The sequence below is a fragment of the Peromyscus californicus genome, unplaced genomic scaffold (genome assembly GCF_007827085.1).
Source record: "Peromyscus californicus insignis strain IS unplaced genomic scaffold, ASM782708v3 Scaffold_7__1_contigs__length_154581171, whole genome shotgun sequence".
Lineage (NCBI taxonomy): Eukaryota > Metazoa > Chordata > Mammalia > Rodentia > Cricetidae > Peromyscus > Peromyscus californicus.
The window spans coordinates 61,375,749-61,398,033 of NW_026294595.1; the positions used below are offsets into that span (position 1 = coordinate 61,375,749).

Genomic DNA, 22,285 nt, shown 5'->3' on the forward strand with positions numbered 1-22,285 from the left:
ACATAATGAGTCTTCATCTCAGGGGAAAAAAAAAAAAGCCATCCTAGCATTGGGAAGGCAGAGGGAAGGGAGAAAAGAATGTGTCTCATAAAGTTAGGCTGCATTCCAAAAGGCCAACATCCCACAGAGTGTTAAGAGTGCCCCAGAAGCCAGTGCCACTCCACTACCCAGTTCCAATTCCTGGGCACTCCCTACTCCAGAACAATCTTTAAGAAGAATCATCGAGGGGGTTTGATGAAGGCACCAGCTGTTTCCACTACTTTCCCTCCCCCTCCTCCTCGGAGCATAGTTCAAACTCACATCAAACAGTTAATACAATTGACCGGTCAGTAGGAAGGAGAAGCCTGGACTAAAATAGCAAGAAGAGTGCCAACTGGCTCCACTTGGAATGCTTGCTTGGCTCAATTTAAAAATAAGAAACTTTTGTCATCCATTCCCTCTGTCCAATTAAGTTCTCGTACAGTCTACCTTTCAGTGTCAAATGAGTTCCAGTTTCCCAACAACTCCCAGGTCTATTTTCAAATCTCAGAGAATACAGGGGGAGTGCACATTAATAAGGCTGAATATAAAATGATGTCTGAAGGATGGGAAGGTTTCCTGGACTGCAAAACAACCTTAGTACAGGCTTTCCCCTCTCCACCACACACAGAAAAGCACAGAGGCAAAGGGAGCACACAACTACACATAAACGTGATGGTAACTATTTCCTAAGGCTTTGGTAACCAGGTGAGATAAATTACACAGACTGAATGTAGCTAAGAATGGAACACTTGCCTAGCAAGTATGAGGTGCTAAATCAATCTGCAACACTGAAGAAGAAGAAGAAAAAAAAGATTTACAAGAACAGCTCCTCCCCCACCCATATTCCAAGTTGTCCAGAGTTGGCCAAGAAGGAAGTTAAGGAAGCCAGCGTTTCCCTTTCAGACAGGAAGTAAATTAGCCCTTCCTGTGAATTTTAAACAAATTGTACAGCTGGGGTTTCAATGCTAACATCCTCTCTTGAATTTGTTCCACAATTTCAAAATTGCAAGAGGGAAATGGAGCCGTGGTCTAAGATTCCCTTAACAGGCAACTTGAATTCTCCACACCATGCTACATATTGGCATAACCTTCAAATCAGAATTAACATGTAATCCCAAAACAATATTGGGTAACACTAAAGCAGATAAATTCAAATTAACTAGCCCCCACCCCATGTATACTACCACATAATGCCAGTTAGTAGCCTACTCATTCCAATTAAAGACTTCAACCCTGAAGGATCACAATCATTTGGGAATTGATATTTCCAAAAAGGTTACATAGTGATTCTCACAGCCTGTAGGAAACCATGGGGCCTGTTCCTGACAATGTAACCACAATAATCCTCTGACAAAAGTGGCAATAGTTAGAAAACACATTTGGGCCTGTTTTACTGCCCACTATACAGCTCCGACCATTACTCAGTCTGGATTAGATACTCTGGGAAAGCATGAACTTAATTAAGTATAGGATGGCTGGAACGGCATACAGTTAAAGCCTTTTTCAGTTTGTTGTTGTTTTAGGCAAAATCTCACTAAATAGCCCAGTTTGCTGTTTGCTGGTCTCAAACTTACAGTGATCTTCCTGCCTCAACTTCCTGACTGCTGGGATTAGACATATGTCACCAAGCTCAGCTTTAAATCCTATTTTTTTTAAACTCATAACCTAGAAGGAAGAACTACTTTGCTTACCAGCCCCACCGTCTATGGGCTCCTTAACTGCTCACTGGAGTGCACGCCTATTAACACTGCAGACGGAAGAACATTTTAAATGTTTGCATTTCCTGCAAGGAACGAAGATCTATGCCAGATTCTCAAAGACTAGTTCCATATTCTACTGCAAAAGAGGCAATCTTCTAAATCTTCTTTCATGACCCCTAGATATTTCTAGCCTACTTGATAATAGATGAGGAATAACCAGAAATTCAGACATCAAGCACTATTGCTGACATTTTTCCAAGCAAGTCACTTTAACTTCTGGTTTGAGATCAAATGAGTAGCAAAACATCCTTAAAGAGCTTTGGAGAAAAGTATTTCTAAGGAAAACATGTGAGTGAAGACTTAGTTTAAAAAAAAAAATTAGCCGGGCGGTGGTGGCGCACGCCTTTAATCCCAGCACTCGGGAGGCAGAGCCAGGCGGATCTCTGTGAGTTCGAGGCCAGCCTGGACTACCAAGTGAGTTCCAGGAAAGGCGCAAAGCTACACAGAGAAACCCTGTCTCGAAAAACCAAAAAAAAAAAAAAAAAAAAAAAAATTAACAGCATTACATGATACAGTCATGAAAATTACAAACATCTTCACCATCTACACATGCTGAAAAAATAAGCATCAACCAGTTACGTAAAGCAACCTGAAAACCCTGCAGAAATTTGATTAACTGGAGTACTTCCCATGTAAAATGATAGTTAGGAAAAGGGAATTGAGGTGGGGGTCGGGCGGGGTCCTTAGTCAACCCTCTAAGATGGTATTAAGTAACAGAATGACAATCAGATAATTATAAATAGAGGATAAGGAGTAACCAGGTCAAGTACCAGGACCAAAGCCTCTAACAAAAAGAAAGGGAAAGCTGGGTGTAGTAGCTTGTACAAGGTAATTCCAGCCTGGGGAGGCTCAAGTAGGAAAACTGCTTCAAGTTCAAAACTAACCTGGACTATGCTGTAAGCCTGAGCATCCACATACACAGAGAGATCAGGGGAGGGGGAGAAGTGTCTTTAACTGAATGACAGACTTGCTAATTCAGAAATCTTGAAAGGGAAAATAAGTATGGGTGATTCAAGACATAGGGTCTCTGGTGATCAGGTATTATCTGACTTTCCTAAATGAGTTGCCAAAAAACACGAAATCACCAAATACTTGGTTATTCTTCATCAGCTCCATCAAAATCACCAAAGTAGTTCAGAATGTGCTTTAATAATCCCTAATAAATGAAACTTACATATCTGGAAAGGGAAGATAGAGTCCTACAGTTACTTAACAAGGATGATCAACTATGATATGCAAGATAGAAATATGGATATGGTAGCTTATAAAGTGACTGTGATCCCCAGTCTTAGGAGAGGGGTTTCAGAAACCATCAAGTCCCAACATTAAAAGGAGGAAGAAGGAACTTCTAACCCGACATGGTAGCACACCTTTAATCCCAGCAGAGGCAGGCAGATTTGTTAGGTTCAGTCCAGCTTGGTCTACACAGTGAGTTTCAGGGCTATGTAGAAAGATCTTGTCTCAAAGAAAGCAGGAACTTTTAGTCAAACAAGCATAAGAAGCAGCAGTATGTAAGTGAGGTCTAATGCACCTAAACAAAACCAACAAATGTAGACAAAAGGAAACTGTACCAGATCTGTGCTGCAATTTCTCCTTTTCCTAGACAACTTTGTAGATAAGAAAAAATTTGATCTTTACAAACACATATAAACTTATTCTAACTAACTGCACTAGTATTATGGTTCTCCAAGACAAGGATCATCAACCTATACAAAACCTGCTATTATGAAAATCACTCTCTTTGGGGGTCTACATTGGGAGAAAGAGGCTGGGACCGCTGCTGCCTCAAGTTAGTAGGAACACACAAAACACTAGTCACAGCTGTTGTCTCTCTAGGATCTAAAGATAATTTTTCTTTGTACTTCACAGTGCTAAACAGGATCCTACCAGTACTCTCCTTCAGTACACACCAGCTGGAACAGGTCTCTGTTGATACCCACCCCCCACCATCTCTCCTAACCAGGGTTAACAATCAGCCTAGGGCCTGTGCCCTTTCTATTCCTCTCATCTATATGACCACTTATTTTGTTCTCTTCCAAATATACCTTACATATATGCCCTCCCTGATCACTCTTGTAAAATATAATAACACTCAGCATTTGAGAAGTGGAGGCAAAAGGATCAGGAGTTCATGGGCTAGCCTGGGCTTCATGAAACCCTGTCTCAAATAGATAGATAAGTAGATGGGTAGATAGATGCATGGATAGACAGGCAGACAGATAGATAAATGGATGGGTAGATGGATGGATGGGTAGATGGGCGGGTGGATGGATGGATGGAAGGAATGGACGGACAGACAAACAGACAGCAGGCAGCAACACACACACACACACACACACAAATTTTCTCCCCTTAGTACCATTTAGCCTCCATCCTATGTACTATGCTTTTTTCAACAGAATTACCTATTGTAACGTATGTACTTATATACTCATTATTTACTAAGTGTTCTTGGTTTATTATTATACACTAGAGCATGGCATGATTTTTGTGTGTGCTAGTGATCAAACCCAGGGGTTTATTTATGCCAGATAAATGCTCTACTACTGACCTACCTCCTTAGCCCTAGGTTTTTCATTTTTGGTTTTTTGTTTGGTTGGTTTTTTTTTTCCTATTTTGGTCTTTTCTGGTTTGCTTTTGGGAAAGAGTCTAGATAGCTAGCCCAGCTCGTTCCCATCTCCTATCCTCCTGCAGGTGCCAGGTCTCAAGTGCCAGGTCTGCATGTATACCACCATACCTGCCTTCTTCTGAGTAGAGATATTTCACATGTTCAAGGAATACAAGCAGTTAAACTTTAGAAAAATAAATGAACTACATTTTGTTTTTATTTTAATAGCTTTTGTTTAGTTGGTTGTATTTTTGTTCTTTTTGAGAATGGGTCTCACGTTCCCCAGGCTAACCTCAAAGTCACTACTTACCCAAGGATAACTTAATTTCTGACCCTCCACTTCTCAAGTGTTGATATTACTAGCATGCACCACCATAACTAGCTTGTTTTTATTATTTTACATTCACTTTGTATACGCGTGTATGTGTGTGGGAACCTATGCCATGAGGCACACATGCAGAAGTCATCAAGTCTGGCAGACAGCACCTTATCCACCGAGCTGTCTAACCAGTCCTATTTATCTATATTTTTTGGCAAGATCTACTATGTAGCACAGACTGGCCTCAAACTCCAGCTCTTCCTGCTAGCTTCCCAAATACTGGGATTACAGGCATGTGCCATACCAGGTTCTCTACATCTTTTCTGTGATCCTTAGGTCTACCTATGATTTGGGGATCCTATAGAGCCACACCTACTCCTTTGGCTGACCCTCCGCAGGGTAGCCACTCAAGTGCCCAACTGTGTCCTAGTTTACAAAGCCAGCAGTAGAGAGAACAGCAGAAAGGTTCCAGATTTCCCCCATTCTAACAAAGAAGCAGGAAAGAAATCAGATTGGCATCAATTTCCCTTTTAAAATAGACTCCTCTATTTTAAAAGTGGACTGAATATACACCAGCTACTTTATTCAATGAGATTTACTTCACTTGCAATGAAATGGGAACGGCAGGTGCTTTGATAAAGTACTGAAAAGTTGACCTACTTTCTATAACAATGTCTATGTCCTCAAACATCAGAATAAATTTTGGTCTCTTAAAATATAAGCTTCTTCAAACAAGTATCTTTTTATTCGACAGTAAGAAATGTGCTTCTCCATTCTAATACAGAACAACATTGGTCACACATACAAACATTGTCATTTATTTTAGGGACTAAGTTTCTTCTTGATCTACTATTGTCTGGGCTATACTGAGTAATTAATTAGGAAAGATGAGATCTAACAAAAAAAAAAAATCAATGCTAAAAACTAAGGGCTTGACAATGGTGTCCCACGCCTTAGTCCCAGAATTTGGGAGGCAGAGCCAGAAGGATCTCTGTGAATTCAAGGCCAGCCTGGTCTACAAAGTGAGCTCCAGGACAGTGAGGGCTACAAAGAGAAACCTTGTCTCAAAAAACAAAACAAACAACAAAAAATAAAAAAATTAAGGGCTGGGCATTTGGGAGGCAGGAGCAGATGGATCTCTGAGTTCAGGGCCAGCCTGGTCTACAGAGTTCCAGGACAGCCAAGGTTACACAAAGAAACCTGGGGGTAGGGGTGGGGAGTGGCACTAGTTGAATTACTAAATGTACCTTCATGTCAATCTAACTCAAGTAAACCGGAAGCTGTATCCTACACTTGCCTTTAGTTAATTGTCTTAGTTAATTAATACAATTAATTAAGAACAAAAATCAAAATCTTGAGAAGACCATTAACTTAAGGAAGATAGTACAGAGAACAGGAAGGCAAACAACAGGGGAAGAACCAGGAGAAACAGTAAAGAATATAGGCTAGAAATGTAGGAATTTGGGTAACTAGCCATCACAGAAGGCTAAAGAGTACCAAACAAATATTCAGAACCCTAGTTGCATGGGTTATATAATATGAAGAAACTACATAGCAAGACCCTGTCTCTAAAAGGTGAGGGGTGGGGTGGAAAGAAGGAAAATTCTAGGCTGGAGGAAACTTACCAGTTTCCTTCCAGACAGGGCTTCATCTCAGACATGCATTCATCCCAAGCTCAGCTAGGCTTTTCCTCATATGAAAGCAGACTTTTCTTAGAACCACACTTTTCACAGTAAGCACTCATGAATTCAAAATTTCTACATGTTAGTTTCTCAAATGTCCATAAATGTGGGCTTCAAGTGGAATGTTTCCCAAACAAAAAAGGAACTCATTTCAATAAAAAGGACAGCAAAACCCTGCCTTCATTCATACAAGCATTTATAATCCACATTAGCTTACAAACTCCTGGCTGGACAAGCTCAAGGTAAAGAATCTGGCTCAAAATGGCATGTGGGAAAAAAAAAAACAGGGGTGGTAGTACATACCTGTACCAAGGAACTGGGGAGGCAGAGATAGGAGGTTCTTCACAGGAAAGCCTGGTCTACATAGCAAATGCCAAGTCAACCATGGCTACATAGTGAAAGCCAGACTCAAAACAAAAATCTGGTTCAAGTTGGTAATAATAAACTCAAGCAAAACCCTTCTCAGTCCACTCTGATCAAATTACATTTCCCCAGAGTTTTGTTTCTGCTAGACACAAAAATGGGAATAACTTGTACATTTTTCCTAAAGTCTTTGAAAAAATTATGAGGATATCGGCAATGCTACCTGCTTGTCTCCCCATCAACACCTCCCCTTATGAAGAGTTACCACTGTTTTTAACAACCCCACACACACAACTCCCCTAAGTTGCTGCCTACTACAAAATAAAATGCACCCACCCACCCACTCCTGACACAGAATTTCTCTGTGTATCCCTGGCTGCCCTGGAACTCATTCTGTAGACCAGGCTGGCCTTGAACTCAGATCCACACCTCTGCCTCCTGAGTGCTGGAATTAAAGGCATGCACAGACTGAGACTTCCACCCACCCCCAATCCCCACCCCACTCCCACCTCCCGGCCAAAATAAAATGTTTCTTAAAGTTAACAGAAAGCAGGCATAGATGCTTGAACAGGTCTGTGATTCTATCACTTGAGTATCAGCAAGCTGGGCTACACAGTGAAACTTTGTCTCAACAAACTATTTAAAAGACATTTTGTCTCACAGATAAATGAAGAAAAATGATGTTTCAGTTAATTCAATGTTCTATGGCAAACACAGGGTATTACTATTAGCTGTATACTAGTCTATGAATTTTAAGTAGCAAATGTAATGATAATCCTATATAAAAAGGTTAAGAGTTAATACATTTTGTTTGTTTGTTCTGCATTAGAAGAGATCAAACCTAGGGCCTAGAGAATGCTAGGCTAGCACTCTACCACTGAGATATGTCCCCAAAGAAATGATCAAAATGATCCTGTCTTAGAGAAGACCAGGACAAAGAGTGACTAAGCAATTTGTCCTGGGGTAAATCAGAGCACGATTGGAACCCAACAGTCTAGATCCAGCATCTTTTCTTCTCAACAGGACTTTCTTTTACAGAATAACTACTATGCTATACCACTTTGCCTTATAACATTGGGGAGAGGCTCTCAGTAGAAAATCACTTTTTTGGTTGAATATATTAATAAAAAGTACATGATAGTTAAAATATCTGAAGCAAAACAAGAGCATCTGGTGCTAGGTGAATAAGGATAAAGAGTTAATGTGAACCAGGCAGTGGTGGCACATGCCTTTAATCCCAGCACGCAGGAGGCAGAGCCAGCGGATCTCTGTGAGTTCAAGGCCAGCTTAGGCTACCGAGCAAGGTCCAGAACAGGAACCAAAACTACAATGAGAAACCGTCTCGAAAAAAAGCCACAAAAAAAAAAAAAAAAGAGTTAATGTGATTTTTGAAAACATTCTTACAAAATTATGTATGTTTAAAATAAGAACTTTATAAACACCACTTTCCCCGTCATATAATGAGACTTGTGAAAACATTAGGCACATTACCTATCACTGATCATCACAAAACACTTGGAGAAAAACTCTTTAAGACTAGATGCAGTAGGATGTAGTGGTGGTGGCCTTTAATCCCAATACTAAAGCAAGAGGATCTCTCTATGAGTTTGGGGGCCAGCCTGGTCAATATAGCAAGTTCCAGGCCAGCCAGGGCTCCAAACCAAAGAGGCCCTTATCAAAAAAAGAAAGGAATAGAAAGAAAAGGAAAGGAAAAAAGACTAGGGATGTAGCTTAATTGATAAGAGTGCTTGCCCAGCATGCAAGAAGCCCTGGGCAAGGTCAAGGCCAGCCTGGGTTACTTGAGATCCTGTCTCAAAAAGTTATCAAAAACAATTACATAACTAAATACAAACCATTCAAACTTTAATTTCTCCCCTAATTGCAAGCAGGACAGTTGTTCTCTCTCCATCAGTGCTCTATTGGAGACCTTGGAGGTCAATCAATTCCTATTTCAGCTTCATGTAATTAGGATTTATTTATATTTATTTTATGTGTATGGGTGTCTTTGCCTACATGTATCTATGTATATTATGTATGTCTAGTGCCTACAGAGGCCAAAAGAGGGTCTCATATTCCTCTGAAACTGGAGTTACAGAAGGTTGTGAGCCACCATATGGATACTGAGAATGGAACCTGGGTCCTCTGGAAGATCAGTCAATGCTCTTAACTGTTGAGCCATCTCTCCAGCCCCTAAAGGAGATTTTATTTTTATTTTTATAATCCCTTATTTTAATCCCCTTTTCTGAGCAAATACAAAGGAATATCTCTAGTTTTTCCATATCCTGATTACCTATGGCTCATTCCTTATATGTTTCCTCTTGCTACAACCCTGAATTGTACATAAAAGCTAATTTATATTCTTTTAAAGATATCTTTACTTTTATTTAGGTGTGTGCATCTACGTCACAACTGTGCAGATGCTCACAGAAGCCAGAAGACGGCATCAGATCCGGTGCAACTAGAGTTAGAAGGTTGTGAGCTACTTGACTTGGGTGCTGGACATCAAACTCAGTCTTTGGAAGAACAAATGCTTTTATCCACTGAACCATCTCTCCAGCTTCCATAATTTCAGTTCTTAAATTAATAGATTTTCTAATACAGTTCCATGGCTGAAAGGGTGATTAGTAATAGTAATCATAGTAATAATAATGGCTGCCAAGTGTGATTGCTCACATTCTGGTCACAACACAAAGTGACACTGAGGCAGGGGAACTGCTTCCATTGTATGGTATCCTGTGCTAGCCTAGCCCTGTACACACACACAAGTTCAATCTATGGCAAAAAAAGAACACATATCAGGCCAGGTGTGGTAGCCTATTCCTATAATTCCAGCACTTTGGGAGGCAGATACAGGAAGATCAGGAGTTAAAGATCAGCCAAGGTACAGGAGACCCTGTCTCAAAATGAGACTTGAGGGGGGGGGGGGGAGTGGGGAATGATACCAAATGCATTTTCTTTGAAGCACTCATGTCTAAAACTATCATCCCAAGCTCTTCATGTGTATTGTGTTCCCCAAAATATTGTGTACCTTAGTAAACTTATCTGGGGTCAGAGAACAGACAGCCACTAGATACAGAGGCTAGAAAATGGTGGCACTCATGCCTTTAATCCTAGCATTCCAGAGACAGAAATCTCTCTGGATCTCTGTGAGTTCAAGGCCACACTGGAAATAGCCAGGCATGGTGACACACGCCTTTAATCCCAGAAAGCGAGCCTTTAATCCCAGGGAGTGGTGGTAGAAGGCAGAAAGGTATATAAGGCGTGAGGACCAGAAACTAGAAGCATTTGGCTGGTTAAGCATTTGGCTGGTTAAGCTTTCAGGCTTCTAGCAGCACAGTTCATCTGAGACCCATTCTGGATGAGGACTCAGAGGCCTCCAGTCTGAGGGGACAAGACCAGCTGAGGATCCGGCGAGGTGAGGTAGCTGTGGCTTGTTCCGGTTCTCTGATCTTCCAGTTCACCCCAATACCTGGCTCAGGTTTGATTTTATTAATAAGAACTTTTAAGATTCCTGCTACATTCATGTTTTTATTAGTAGTGGTATATAAACCACTGATCCAAGCAGGACTGAAAATGTTCTTCCTCATTGCTGCCCACGTTTTTTTCCCCAGAGAAGGGAAAGGTTGCAAGTTTTCACTGAATGAAGGCAATAGCCACCTAAGCTGTGAAATGCACCTTACTTCTTACACTGTTCTTTAGGCTGATTGCCAAGAAAGGCTAAACCTGAATAGAAGGGATCACAAATACAAGATGATCGTCAGCTACATTATAGAGTTTGGGCCAACCTCAGCCAAATGAGACCAGCTAAAAAAGGTTAGAGTTGGTAAAATGTCTCAGTGGATAAAGGCACATGCCACCAAGTGTAAGGACTTGAGTCCAAGTCCTAGAATCCACACAAAAGAAAGAGAACAGACTCTCCCCATCCCCAAATTGTCCTGACTTCTACACACCTGCCATAGCAGAAACAGGTGCCTGTCCCTCCCCGACTCATACAATGAAATAAATGTACACAAAAAAATGTAAATGAATAAAAGATCTAAACTACAGGCTACAGTGAAAGTGTCAAAATTATATGAGAATGTAATTAATTCGTGTTGTTTGCTTCCTGTCTCAACTTAAGCCTTCTCAGTCCCCACTAATTCCCATCAAGTACCTTAATTAAACATGACTTAACAGAGCACCTCAGTTTGTAGCAGACACTGAGATAGGTAATAAAGGGATAGAGATAAGACAGTACCTACTCACAAGCAGCTCACAGTGAACGACATAATTTTAATACAGTATGATATTTAGATACATAATAATACGTTTATTAGAACTACCTCCTACAAATCTGTCACTAGAAGGTGGTATCATTCATCATTCATCCCAAAGGGCTGAAAATTCTCTGGAAAAGGAAATTTCACTAATAAGCAAATGAAGGTTGAGGCAATTCCCAGAAATTAAAAATGAATAAAGCAGCCAGTGGTAGTGGTGCACGCCTTTAGTCCCAGCACTCAGGAGGCAGAGGCGGGTAGGTCCGAGTTCAAGGCCAGTCTAGTCTACACAGAGAGTTCAAGGACAATCACAGCTACATAGAGAAACCCTGTCTGGAAATAATGAATAAAGCAGGACTGGTGATGAGCTCAGTGGCAGAGCACTTGCCTGGCCTCTGTGAGACCCTGGATTCAAGCCCCACCACTGCAAAAGGAAGGAAAAAAAGAACAGTGGGACAGCAGTGGCATGCCTATGACATGATCCCTGCTTTTAGGGCTAAAATAACATCTATGCCAGCATATTCAGCACTCACTCGCTCTAAGGAAACTGATCTTTTACATATACTATTCCAATTTGGTCTCTGTAAGTAAGGACTAAAACACTCCTGCCTATAGCAAGGCTTCGTTTATTTTAGTTCCAGCTGTTATGTTCATTTTCTCTGGGTATTGGCAGTGTATCCCTGGTTAAATCCATTGACTCTGTAGTCAATCAGACCAGGATTAAGCCATTTAGATAGTGATTGGTCAGCATATCTCAGCTTCTGAGTCCCAAAGTCTTTTTCAAAAAAATGGTTATTAGAAATTAGGTCTATGCAAAATGCTTAGCACACAGTAAAATAAAACAATGAGAGGGAGGGTAGAGGACAGAAGGACCTAGAAGGTATCAACAGAGAGCCATCACCTACCATAATAGAAAACAAGAAATTATACAGAGCTAAATACTTTGCTAGTGCAATTGATAATGATCCAAGCTGAATTTATTTGCCTGCACCCTGTCTCATCCATCCCTAAGAAGCCAAGCTATTTGATAAACCTAAGGCTGGGATGTAATTACAGGAAGCTCTCCTTTTTTTTTTAAAGATCTCCAAGAGTCCCAATTTTAGATCAGCACAGAACATGTTCTGACCCCTCTGGCTGTCCATACTGGAATCCTAAGAAAGGCACTAGAACTCTAACCAGCCATGAGACCTCCCCCCCCCAACACACACACCTGAAACAGACCACTACCTTACTCACATAACAAAGAAACTAAGCAAATTATATAAAAAGCAAACAAGGAAAGAAAATCTGTACAATTCATACTCATTTGTCATCATTTTCACCCCAAAATCAAAATAAAAAGCACAGAAAATAATAGTAATAGTAAAATAAAAGATTACTTATCTGTCCCCTTTCCTATAATTCCTGAAAGAACCAGCAGAGGTGAATGAAGCAAGAGACAATAATCTTCCATCTTATCACCTCAAAAGGCTCTGCACTACACGGCAGGCCAAACAATGCCTTAGTTTGGGAAAACAGTCCTGGACCCTAATGTTGTTCAACACAGCTACACAAAGCCCAGTTTCAAAGCCGGACCCAGATCACCACCAGTCATCCAGAACCTATTTTCAAACTGCCTTTGTACTCCTCCTTTACTCTCATCTCTCCCCCTAAAGGTTGAGCGAGAAACCGACACTCTGAAAGCAACAGACCAACCCTCCAAAGACCCACCAAGAAACCTCCACAGAAAAGCATTTCAAAGGAAAATTGAAAAAAAATTGGAAACGAGAACTATAGCCCAATTGACTGTACACGTTGTCTTTCTTCTTTCTTTTCAACTACTTCTTTTCACTTTTGAGGTCTAGACGTCAAATATTTTCCTGTAACCCTCGCCTAGATTATATGGAAAGGAAAAGAGGAACAAAGTTGTTTCCTCCAGAAGCCACAACCTGACAAGGACAAAATCATCTCGCAAGGAATGTCTTCACTGTAGAAAAAAATTCAAGAAAGTGTTCCAGTCAAAGAATGGGGGCAGGGACTAGGAAATCAGAAGATTAGAGATTCGTATCAATTTAAAGGCAATGAGCAGCTTACACATTAAGACCCGCCTTGCTACAATTAGAGCAATATCTATTTCAGCCCTAATTTTCATACTGATTCCCATTTAAAAAAGAAGAATACCCTATTTTGCAGCTTACTGATGAGTTGGCTATATAATTATCTGGGATCAGTACATTTGCAAGAATGTATGTGCATAAAGCAAAACCAAACAAACCTTAAGACCAATTATAAGACATGAAGTAGAGTCATAGGCCTTTATCTCTAACAGTGTTCTAACTTAATGGTAAGTTAACCAAGCAAGCAAACAAACAAAAGACAACTCTAAGAAAGCACCTTTCCAGTGGCTTAAAAATAAAATTCCCTTTGTGCTTTCTCAAATGGGGTTTGCAAACTCAAGTTTTCAGTAAGTGGTTTCTCTTCACCTGACCATTCACAACCTAAGGCCCTTTCTGAAACCAAAAGGGCTGAAAAGACTTCCAGGTGCTCTGCCGCTTTACTCTGGTCAACAGCTTTAAGCATTATTAGAATTCCTGACCCTTAAAGCCAACATGATCATATTTGCAGGTTTAACACACTACACCTTCACAAATCTCTGCCTTCAAAAGTATTTTTAGGATAAAAACAACAAAAGTGGTGGCAATTCAGTTAATCTAGAGCCATTTGTTTTTCAGGGCAAAGCAAGAGGCTCCCTTCTAACAGGCGAGGCTCATACCCACCACACCTGGAAAAGTAAGGGATCCACCCAGGAACAGCAGAGCTGAAACCATCTGGGCCGTTCAAACTCTCAGGAGGAAAAAACAATACTATTTAGGTTCTAAAGCTCCCTGCAACTTTCCACTGCCACAAATTCAAAGGTGAGGGGGCTGAAAGTTTTGAAACATGGTAAGAGCCATCTGTACAACTATCTTCCGACCAGGACAAATTCCCTTCCCAACCCACACACAACATGCCAAAAAAACAACTTTTTGAGCTCCGAAAACAGAAGTATGTTAGCTTAACCCAGAAAAAATAAAAATAGAATAAAATAAAAGTACAGAGAAAAATATAATTTGCACAACTTCTACCCCTGGTTCTAAGCCAGCTTCCGGTATTAGGTCTATTACGTTTACCTTTTCCTTAATATAAATACCAAAATATGTCCAAAGTATTAAAAGTAGAAAAAAAATTATTAAAATTCACCGTCAGCATTAACAGGCTCTCTTGCCTTTTTTCAATCTCTCCAGTTACCACTAAGACAAAATCCCACTTGGGTTATCCTTTTCCCAACTAGTTATCCACACATTTTTATAAAAGGATGAAGAAAGCACCCACCTCAAATGTGGACTTCTAAAGCCAATCCTTTAAGAAACAAACCCAGAACTTCACCAATGTGCTGAGAAAGACAAATCCAGCGAGGTTCGACACCTCTTCCTCTTCCTCGTTTCAGGATCTTTCCTGCCTCTTTCCCTCTCCCTCCGTGTCTGTTTCTCGCCCTCCCTTCCTCCTGCTCGCTCTCCGCGCTCTCTCTCTCGCTCTCCTCTCTTCTCTTCTCTTTCTCTCTTTCTCTCTCTCTCTCTCTCTCTCTCTCTCTCTCTCTCTCTCTCTCTCTCTCTTCTTCTCTCTCTCTCTCTCTCTCTTTTCCCCTCAGATCCAACACCTAAAATGGAAGTTGCACCCAGCCAAAGGCAAGGGAGCTTGGGTGGTGACAAACTGATCTGGCAGCCCTACCCTAGCTTTCCTAAGTGATGTCAGCCCCTGCGAGCTTCCAATAGGAGCCAGGCATAAATCAGGGAGCTGACCTTATCCAATAGGAAACTTTATTATAGGAAATTAAAAAAAAAAAAGAGGAGAGAAAGACGAGGAAGTTTTATATATATATTATATATATATATTTATTTATATTTAAAGCGGAGACTATACAGTCTCTGAGGAATTACTGCAGAGCTGGCGGTGGGGATGGGAGGTGCTAACTAACAAAGCTTTTTAGAACGGCACGCCTAAGCCTCAGTGCTCTTTGATGAAGGTCTTGCTCCCTTTCCCTGTCTATCAGGGTGGGAAAACAGAAAAGAGCTTACTTTATTTGCCTGCTGCTGTTTGGTTTGTCGCCTTCTTCCCCAAAGCATTTTCCCAATGGAAGCCAGGAAGGAAGGAGAGAGAAATCCCAGAAACAGGACTGTGTGTTGATTGGGATGGTAGGATATATCTGAGGCAAACTCTCAATTCCATTGTTTTGATTTAATTGCATTAGAACTAATGAGGAAAAATAAATGCTTAGGCTTGTTAATAATTTGTTAGCCTCTCTGCTCTAAACTAAAAAAAAGCAGAATCCACAGAGCTGTTGAGGAAAACCACTGTGGGTTTGCCTGGGACAATGAACAGAATCCAATAAACAAAGAGTTTAGAAGAGATAAGAATGTCATTAAAATAACGAGGAGAATGCTATTTCTTTGTGAACTCAAAGTTACCTGGCTTTTTTATCTGACCTAAATAAAACATTACGGGGATTTTCCTCTGAATTCATTTAAGATTTAGGAGGGGAAAGGGTTTTATTTGTTGCTTGAATTTTTTTTTTTTTTCCCCCTTGGGTGAGGAGATTGCTTTGTTTTGTTTGAGACAGGGTCTCACTGGCTGGCCACAAACTCAAAATCCCTCTGCCCCTGCCTTCTCAGTGATGGAAATGCTGTCATATTACCACCTGGTAAGACTGGTATCAGTTATTCACTAGCTACTAAACAAAGATGATGAATTAGAAGGTTTCTCTTTATATTTTTAAATTAAATGTATTTCTGTGTATCTGTGCTTGCACATGTGGAGAGGCACACATGTACCACAGCACCCATGTTCAGGTCAGAGAACTTACAGAAATCTGTTCTCTCCTTCCTCTATGTGGGTTCAGTGGATCAAACTTAGGTCATAAGACTTGGCAGCAAGCGCTTTTACCCACTAATACCTCTTGTTGGCCTTGTTTCTTAGTTTTGTTTTATTTTATTTTATTTTTTTAGACAGGGTCTCATTATGTAGCCATGGCTGTCCTGGAATTCTTGATATGTACACCAGACTGGCCTTGAACTCACAGAGATGGCCCTGTCTTGGCCTCCCAAGTGCTGGAATAAGAAGTATGTGTTCCTACTGGCTACTGCAAAATGAATCTTCGTAAAGCTTTCATAATCTATAATGGTGATACAATGGCTAAGAAGAGAGACTGCAGTCAAACTGCTGGCTTCCAGCTACTCCTATACAAGTACACTAACTCAATGTTTGTACCACATGTGACCTTGGCCCAGTTCTAGAATTTCTGAACCTGTTTCCTTAACTATAAGATAGAAATAACTGGGCTGGAGAGATGGCTCAGAGGTTAAGAGCACTGGTTGCTCTTCCAGGGGTCCTGAGTTCAATTCCCAGCAACCACATGGTGGCTCACAACCATCTGTAATGAGATCTGGTGCCCTCTTCTGGTATGCAGGCAGAATACTGTATACATAATAAATAAATCTTTAAAAAAAAAATAGAAATAACTATCTCTCACTGCAGAGATGGCTCAGTGGCTAACAGCTCACTTGCTGCTTCAGCATGAGAACCTGAATTCAGGTACCAGCACCTATGTACAAAGCCAGGCATGGCCATATGCATATTGGTATCTTGATGAGCTTCCATTTTCTCATCTGTAAAATGGTGGTATTCATTCCATAGGGGTGCTTTAGAAGACAGGGGGAGGGGCTGGAGAGATGGCTCAGAGGTTAAGAGCACTGCTTGTTCTTCCAAATGGTCCTGAGTTCAGTTCCCAGCAACCACATGGTGGCTCAAAACCATCTGTAATGAGATCTGGTGCCCTCTTCTGGCCTGCAGGGATATGTGCAGACAGAACATTGTATACATAATAAATAAATTTAAAAAAAAAAAAAAAGAAGACAGGGGGAGTAATGAGTTCAAAGTGTATTTCACATAGCAGATGCTCCATTGGTTGCTATTACTGGGCAGTGTTGAGTCACTGAAAACTTTTGGGGGACAGGATAAACACTTGCCATAGTTATTATTATTATTATTGAGACAGAGTTTCTCAGTGTAGTTCATGGGTAGGACAGAGTCAAGAGGATCGCTGGAGTTTGCTGGTCACCAGCCCAGCTCCAGGCTCACAGACCGAAGTCAGAGCACTAGAGCAGAACACTGGATAGCCTTCTCTAGCCTTTGCACGGGCACACGTCACACTCATCACACAGACGAATCTGTTGTAAGAATAAAAATATACATAAAAGTCATTTTTGGTTTTTTAGCCAGACCTTGTATATAGTTCCTATTAGTCTGAAACTCACTATATATATATATCCCAAGGTGGCCTTGAACTTCAAATAATCCTACTGCTTCCGCCTACAAAGTCCCAGGATTACAGACATGGGCCACATTGCCTGGCAACATAAATGTCTTCTAAAAATATCTGGCATATAGTATAAACTCATTAGGAATAAACTACTGAGCCGGCAGTGGTGGCGAACACCTTTAATCCCAGCACTCAGGAGGCAGAGGCAGGAAGATCTCTTGAGTTCAAGGCCAACCTGGTCTACATACCAGGTTACAGGACAGCCAGAGCTACACTGAGAAACTCTGTCTCAATAATAATAATAATAACTATGGCAAGTGTTTATCCTGTCCCCCAAAAGTTTTCAGTGACTCAACACTGCCCAGTAATAGCAACCAATGGAGCATCTGCTATGTGAAATACACTTTGAACTCATTACTCCCCCTGTCTTCTAAAGCACCCCTATGGAATGAATACCACCATTTTACAGATGAGAAAATGGAAGCTCATCAAGATACCAGATTTATTCACTCTATATATGACAGTAACACCCATTAGCCATAATCAGATCTTTCTTTATCTATATAACCCAAAATTCCTGCTCATTTAATCAGGCTGATATAGTCATTATCTAACCCCTCATATTTAGACTATCTTCTTGAAGATCCTCATATTTACTCTATTGTGCACAAAGACCAAACAGGCATTATAACATTTGTTTGATCTAGTTTTTAGCCAAAGTGGAATGGGAAAAAAATACATTGTCAAGAAGATAATAAGAAGAATTATCTCATTATCTAAGAATCTTCTCCCATTACTCAGGATATCTTCTACATCTAGACTTCATCCCTGCCAAGTTCAACAGCCAAAGATAATTGCTAGAGGCAAACCATTAATACTAGGGAGGCAGAAAGAGGAGACCTAGCCTGGACCATATCAAGTCCAGCTAGGACTAAATAGCCAAACACTATCTCAAAAAACAAAAAATGAAAATGAAAATAAGTTAATGAATTGAAGTATAATTTAGACATACATGGCTGTTTTTTCTCTCTTTTTTCTCTTTTGTTTTTATGCATGGAACATTATATTCAATGTTCAATAACCTTCAAAAGTTTAACCTCACCCCTCACAACCATCACCAAAAAGCAAGGTATCATAAAACGATGAAAGATTAGGGAAGAGCTGGGAAAAAGAAAAAAAATATGTCTAAGAAGAAATAGGAACTGGGCCTGGTGGCACTTGCCTTTAATCACAACACTCAGAAGACAAAGGAAGGCAGATTTCTGTGGGTTCCAGTCCAGCCTGGTCTACACAGTAAGAACAAAAACAGAGAAGTTGGGCATGGTGGTGAACACCTATAACCAAACCCACTGGGGAAGCTGAGGCAAGAGGAATGCAGGCCTAAGCAGGCAACATTATGAGATCCTGTTTATAAAAAAAAAAAGTAAAAGGAGAAACTCAGTTGGGGCTGAGATTTAAATAGCTCAGTACATTAAAGTACATGCTCAGCATGTACAAAGAAGGCCTGGGTTTCAATACTTAGTAACAAAAGAAAGAAATATTAAAGTCAGCAGATAGGGTGTAGGATAGAGTGCTGTGCATTATAATGAATCTAGCTCTTTTTAATCATTTTTAAATTTATTACATTTATTTATTTATGAATGGTATGCCAGCAGAGGTCAGAGGGCAACTTTCCAGAGTGTGTTTTCTCTTTCCACCACGTGGGGCCCTGGGATAAAGCTCAGGTCGGCAAGCTTAGCAGCAAGCATCCTTACCTGCTAAACTGTTTTATCAGGAAAAATCATTATTATCATCATTATTATTATTATTATTATTATTTAAGGTTTTTAAGACAAGGTCTAATGTAGCCCAGGTGGTCTCATACTGCCTATGTAGCTAACTAAGGATGACCTTGAACTTTGATCCTTCTGCCTCCACCTCCCAAGTCTCGGATTACTAGTGTGTGCCACCTCACCCAGTGTTTAAAGGGTACTGGGACTCAAACCCAGGGCTTCACATACCTAACTAAGCACTTTCCTGAGATACAGCCCTAGTCCCTTATCTTCAGCCCTTTTCTCCTCCTCCAACTTTCTTTTTCCTCCTTCTCCTTTTTTTTTGAGACAGCTCAAGCTGTCCTCTATCTCTGTTCTCCTGAGATCAGAAGTGTATGCCATCAGACCCAGCCTTGATTCTAGTTCTAAAACAGACCAAAACCATAAATGACATGATGAAATGAGAAAAAAACAAAACAAAAAAACTGGCCGGGCAGTGGTGGCGAACGCCTTTAATCCCAGCACTCGGGAGGCAGAGCCAGGCGGATCTCTGTGAGTTCGAGGCCAGCCTGGGCTACCAAGTGAGTTCCAGGAGAGGCGCAAAGCTACACAGAGAAACCCTGTCTCGAAAAACCAAAAAAAAAAAAAAAAAAAAAAAAAAAAAAAAAAAAAAAAAAAAAAAAACTCTTTCAAAACACTGGCTATCTGTATAAGGAAAAACAAATTATTTTTGTTTCCACCCTCTGGTAGCTATGCACCCAGAGTTAGCTATTTTTTAAGCCCATTCCCTTTTAAAAGTTTACTACCACAAGCTGGGTGTGGTGATGTACCTTTAATCCCAGCATTTGGGAGGCAGAGGCAGGTGGATCTCTGTGAGTTCAAGGCTAAGTATTGGGTTCCATGACAGCCAGGGCTGTTATACAGAGAAACCCTATCTCAACACCCACCCCCAAAAAGAAAGAGAGAGAGAAATAAATTTTACTACCAAAAAAAATAATGGTACTTAATTTAAAAAAAAAAAAAACCCGCGATGGTGGCGCACGCCTGTAATCCCAGCACTCAGGAGGCAGAGGCAGGTGGATCTCTGTGAGTTTGAGGCCAGCCTGGTCTACAGAGCTAGTCCAGGACAGGCTCCAAAGCCACAGAGAAACCCTGTCTCGAAAAACAAAACAAAACAAAAAGCCAACCAAGAAGTCCTCTCTATTTATTAAAATTAATTTAACCTTGACAAAAACATATTAAGAAGGGGATAAAACATTTTCCTTACATCTCCACAGAATAACCCGCAATGGTATTGTCCCCGCTCACCCAAGTCTTAATTCTACACTCACAGACGGCATAAACAAGGATTGTCTGGCTTGTGGCTTCTGTTTTCCCTTGCCTGCTTGTCTCTGCTGTGCTGCTGCTGCTGCTGCTGACAGTATCTGGAATCCGTCTTGAAACTAAGTTGTATGTCTTTTCACAAACTGCTTCCTCTTGTAAACGTAACAACTGCCACTGAAAATGTGCAGCTTCTTGTTTCTTTTTTCATCCTTGAAGCCGACTCTAAACTAAGGGAAGTAAGTATGACCTACTTGGAAATGTGCTCAACTACTTCAAATCCTTCCTTCCTTTTTTTTTTTCTTTTCTTTTCTTTTTTTTCCTGATTTTCAAGACAGGGTTTCTCTGTGTAACAGCCCTGGCTGTCCTGGAACTCTCTCTCTAGACCTGGCAGGCCTTAAACTCACAGAGATCCACCTGTCTCTGCCTCCCAAGTGCTGGGATTAAAGGCTTACGCCACCACCACTGGCTCAAATGCTTTCCTTAAAAAAAGGAAAAACAAAAAAACAAAAACAACAACAAAAAACAAAAAACGGGCTGGAGAGATGCTCTTCCAGAGGTCCTGAGTTCTATTCCCAGCTACAAGGTAGCTCACAACCATCTATAATGGGATCTGATGCCCTCTTCTGGCATGCAGGTATAAATGCAGAACACTCATACGTGAAATATAAATAAATAAAACTTAAAAAAAAAAAGGAAAAAAGAAAACAGTGCTAGGAAAAGAACACAGGGCCTCTTACACACTAGCAAAGCATTGGACCGTTAAGTTACACCTGAAGCCCCCAGAGTCTCTGGTAAAATGTGTTAAACCTCACTAAAGACACATTTGAACACACTGTCTTACTCACCAATATATGTTCTGTTTCCGCAGGCTCTTCTTTTTCTACATCCTCTTGGCTACTCCATTTCCTTCACCACAATTTGTTATCAGTAGCTTTGAATGTGGCCATTTTATCCAGTGCTGGACATCATCAGGTAGCTACTGAGGGTCAGTCATCCGCGTTAGATCCTGGGTCCTAATGCACAGTGGTAAAGAAGTGCTGTACAGATTTAGAGCATGGATCGACAGTCTCTCTCTCTCTCTCTCTCTCTCTCTCTCTCTCTCTCTCTCTCTCTCTCTCTCTCTCCCTCTCTCTCTCTCCCTCTCTCTTTGTGTGGTGGTTTTTTCTTGTTGCTGTTGTGGGTTTTTGTGGTTGTTATTTGTTTTGGTGTTTTGAGATGGGGGTCTCTATATAGCTTCTGGCTTTCCAGGCTGGCCTAGAACTCACAAAGATCGACTGCCTCTGCCTTTCGAGAGCTGGGATTAAAAACATGTGCCACCATTCCTGGCCTCAGTCTCTGCAAATTTTTTTTGCTTTAATCTTGAAATCATTCTTTTTAGTACCATCCCTGAAAACCGCTATTTCTAGTCAGAAACTGAGCTGAATAAATGATCTGTAGAAGGCCACAGGAACTCACCACAAGTAGGTGTTCCCACAAGTCTCTTGGGTCACCACTTCTACTAAGATTTAGGGCTGGAATGGAATCCACGGGGTGGGGTTGGGGGAGGGGTGTCAGAAGCCAGTCCAGTGATGTTTTTTTTTTTTTTTCTTGAACCTCTCCAGTCTTAGAAAATAGCTTGATTGGCAATGTTGCACGCCGAAACTTTTTTTTTTTCCTCCACAAACGAAGCCTAGACTGATCTAGGTAGGGCCAAGGTTACTTGCAGCCTTTTCAAGGAGAAAAAGAAATGTACCTCAACTTCATTGGAGCCCGGCCTATTTAACGAGGGAGTCTTGGCCCTGCCCTCACTGTGTTCCGGAACAAGGCAGATTCCAGAAGAAGCCCTTCCCGCGGCCCGGACCCCCAACCTCTCGCAGCCCGGCCGGGCC

General features: G+C 41.0%; 1 protein-coding gene across 9 annotated transcripts in view; it reads right to left on the reverse strand.

Annotated features, from left to right (window-relative positions):
- The window catches only part of Ctnnd1 (catenin delta 1), a 54,624-nt gene extending 39,888 nt beyond the window's left edge, over positions 1 to 14,736 (reverse strand). For 8 of the 9 annotated variants that reach the window (XM_052722923.1, XM_052722928.1, XM_052722924.1 and 5 more), the window contains exon 1: positions 14,361 to 14,735. The gene's annotated coding sequence lies outside the window, so the exon portion shown is untranslated. Of the gene's footprint in view, positions 1 to 14,360 lie in introns of all 9 variants that reach the window. The other variant, XM_052722929.1, reaches the window with a different exon arrangement.
- Positions 14,737 to 22,285: the final 7,549 nt, after the last annotated feature.